The sequence below is a fragment of the Myotis davidii genome, unplaced genomic scaffold, assembly GCF_000327345.1.
Source record: "Myotis davidii unplaced genomic scaffold, ASM32734v1 scaffold496, whole genome shotgun sequence".
NCBI lineage: Eukaryota > Metazoa > Chordata > Mammalia > Chiroptera > Vespertilionidae > Myotis > Myotis davidii.
In genome coordinates this window covers 6,426,409-6,429,999 of record NW_006289398.1, presented here as the reverse complement: position 1 = coordinate 6,429,999, position 3,591 = coordinate 6,426,409, and positions in this window count along the sequence as shown.

Below are 3,591 nucleotides of genomic sequence, written 5' to 3'. Positions count from 1 at the left end.
GAGCTCCAGCGCACACAGCCCTTTGTCCCTAAGGCTGGTCTCCCCGAGGCCGGGCAGCCCTCCGTCATCACCCTCGCCCTTTCCCAGCCCCCTCGCTCACCCCATGGAGTTGGTTGGATTCCAGTGTCTGTCTCCTGGGACAGTCAGCGCTCTAACCAAATGCCATGTGTACCCCATAGCCCCCCACTGCTCTCCTCCCAGACACCCCTGAGAACTTGCCCTGCACCCACCCTGGCCAATGACCCCAATGTCTGCATGTCAGATAAAAGCACAGAGCAAGGGCCCCGAGCTTTGAGGGGCATCCCCCCAGGCCGCCCCTACAGCGCCTGCTGCCCTGCGGCGCGGCTGGGAAAGCCACCACAGCAGGCGGCGTTGGGCTGTTGGCTCCACATTCCTGTCCGTTTGCTGCCGATTAACATGATTTGCAGCTGAGAAAACAATGCCCGCTCCTAGGCAGAGATGGATCGTCCCGAGCCGTGAGAGGAGGACCGTGCTGTTTACAGACCTTGCTGCAAACAAAGCACTTCGGACGGAGCTGCGGACGGAGCTGCGGACGGACGGATGCTTTCCAGGGGCCGTCCTAGCTCCTCGGGCCCCGAGCCCTCCTCACCCGGTGCCGGGTGCTGGGGCGGCTCTCCGGTGTGGTCCGGATCCGGAAATCACTGTCCCCACATGGGAGGTGCAGGTCCCGACAGGCGCTAAGTGTGACAGACACCCCGAACGTCAGAGCCTAGTCCCCCGAAGGCGAACTGTCTTCTCCTCTACATGTACGTATGCGTTTATTGGTTTGCTTTAACAAATCAGGAATCCAAGGACCCATGTTGCTAAACTCAAAGTGACAATATTAAGCATTTCCACTCTTCTCTCTAATGGGATACTTTTCTTTATTTTTAAAATTTACTTACTGTCTAACTTTTTGATGGCCGTTTCCTTTCAGCCTTGCTCTGCGTTGGCCTCGGGTGCAGCACAGCGGCCGGACAGTCACAGCCTTTGCAGGGTGTCCCCCCGATGTGCCCTCCCCGCCCAGCGCCCTGCAGTCACATGGTGCGGCTGAGGACCGCGTCCAGACGTCATTGTGGGCCTTCCTAGAAGCGATGGTGCCGTGGTGCCGGCAGACTCCCTGTCCTTCCCCAGGGACCCTCGCGTCAAATGCATCCCTGTCCTTAGATTTCACAGGAAATAGACGGTGGGGCTCAGGGCGTGCGGAATGCAGGGATGGCCTACGAGTCTGTGCCCAGCCTGTGAGCAAAGGGAAGGTCCTGCCTTCCTGGCCTCTCCCCACGTTCCCGCTCTTAAGGTTAGGACTAGGGCCAGGGCCAGGGTTAGGGCTAGGGCAGGAGTGGGCAAACTTTTTGACTCGAGGGCCACAATGGGTTCTTAAACTGGACCGGAGGGCCGGAACAAAAGCATGGATGGAGTGTTTGTGTGAATATAAATTCAAAGTAAACGTCATTACATAAAAGGGTTCGGTCTTTTTTTTTTTTAGTTTCATTCATTTCAAACGGGCCGGATCTGGCCCACGGGCCGTAGTTTGCCCACGGCTGGGCTAGGGTTAGGGCCAGGGTTAGGGTTAGGGCCAGGGCCAATGCTGGGGTTCGGGTAAGGGTTAAGGCTAGTGTTAGGGTTAGGGTTAGGGACAGGGCCAGGGTTAGGGTTAGGGTTAGGGCCAGGGTTAGGGCTAGGGATAGGTCCAGTGCCAAAGCCGGGGTTATGGTCAAGGTTAGGTTTATGGTTATGGTTAGGGTTAGGAATAGCTTAGGTTTAGGGTTAGTTTAGGGCGCTGGTGTGAACTGCCAGTCCCTACATGCAATCTTCACCCCCAAAACAGCCCTATCCTTGTTCAGTGTGCAGTAGGCCCTTCTCTGCAGGAGGCACTTGGCAGCAGGGATGGGGGCAGCGGTTCGGGTGAGCTGAGATGTTCAGGGCGGCCGCCTGGCTTGGGAGCCATGCACGGTCTGGAGGTGTAGCCTGCTCTTTGGTCGGAGCTCAGGCATTGTTTCCCCTCTTCCCCAGCCTCACAGCTGTGCACCCCGTGTCTCCATGGAGAAGTGGGAATGTTTTTAATCTGTGTTTTCATAGGAAGCAGGTGTGGGTAGCTGGCGCTCAGGCCCTTTGAGAGGCGGTGGATTATGTGGCCTCAGGGAGGAGCGTGTGGGAGGCCGTGAGAGGAGCACAGGGCTTGTTCCTGCTGCTGCCACCCCAGGCCCGCGTCTCCTGCCATTAGAGGAGGGCTCCTGTGAGGTGTCCCCGTCCCCCCGTGGTCATGTGCTCACAGCCGTCCGAGCTACAGCAACTGCACTTCAGCCTTAGACGTGGCTCCTGACGTGAGGCTGGGGGAGTTCTGACGTAGGAAATGGAAGCCCAGGGGCAGAGGGAGGGTCCCTCAACATGCACTGCCCTGCAGCCGGCTCCCCATCCTCCCGGCCTCAGGCTCGGGTGGAGAGGCAGGGGCGTGTTGGGGGACATTGGGCACACGGGGCCCTCCATGTGCTCCCGGGCGTCCCAGGACTGGTCCCTTCCTCTGGGCCTCACAGTCCTCAGGCCTCCACACCTGCTGTCGGCTGCAGTCCGCGCCGTCATGCGCACGTTCTCTCACTCACGGGACCTCGGAGCTCTGACCTTCCCGTCCGCAGGCCATGCAGAGGGCAGAGGTCGGCCTCTGTCCGTGTCTGCATGGAGCATCCGCCCGCCTCTGCGCTCGCTGCGTTTTCCAGATGTGGCCGGCGGCTGCTCGGAGGCAGATGGATGGCCGGCCCTGCGGGCAGACGGACGCGCGTGCCTTTGATGTGAGGGCGACTCTTCTCATCTCCCGGCAGAAGGTAAAGCCATCATTGGTGCTGAGTCCCAGGCCATCCCCACCCGGGAGAGACCGTGTCATTAGCGCGTTGGTGCTCAGAGTGGGGGCTGGGCCCTTGTCCCCCACAGGCAGGCGGCTGGCAGCTCCCCGATCCTGCGTCCCACATCACAGGCACCCCTGGGCCTTGGTGGGCCTCCCTGGGCGTGCGCTGCACACACAGGAAAGTGTCCTGTTGTCCTGTTGTCGTGAATCCTCCCCCGAGGATGTTTCCCACTGAGTTTGGGAGACGGGGGAAGAGAGAGGGGAAGACAGAGAGAAGCATCGATGTGAGAGAAACACATGGACTGGTTGCCTCCTGCACGCGTCCTGACCAGGGCCTAGGCCAGGGAGGAGCCTGCAACTGCCCTTAACGGGAATCGAACCCAGGACCCCTCAGTTCAAGAGACTGGGGGAATGGTCTCTGGGGGGATGGTCTCTGGGAGGATGATCTTTGGGGGGATGGTCTTTGGGGGGAGTGGTCTTTGGGGGGATGGTCTCTGGGGGAGGTGATGGACTTTGGGGGGGTGGTCTCTGGGGGGATGGTCTTTGGGTTTCCTCCCCAATGGATGGATAGAGCGTTGCCCTCGGTGGCGCAGGTTTAAATCAGGCTCCGCCATTTAAAACAGGCTAGTGAGCCTCGTGGAAACCCGGTTTCCTCATCCGGAAGCTGGGACGATGAATGCTCACCGTGCAGAGGTTGGCAAGGACCAAGGCCACGGAGCGGCCGGCACCGACAGCCACGTGCGGGATGCAGT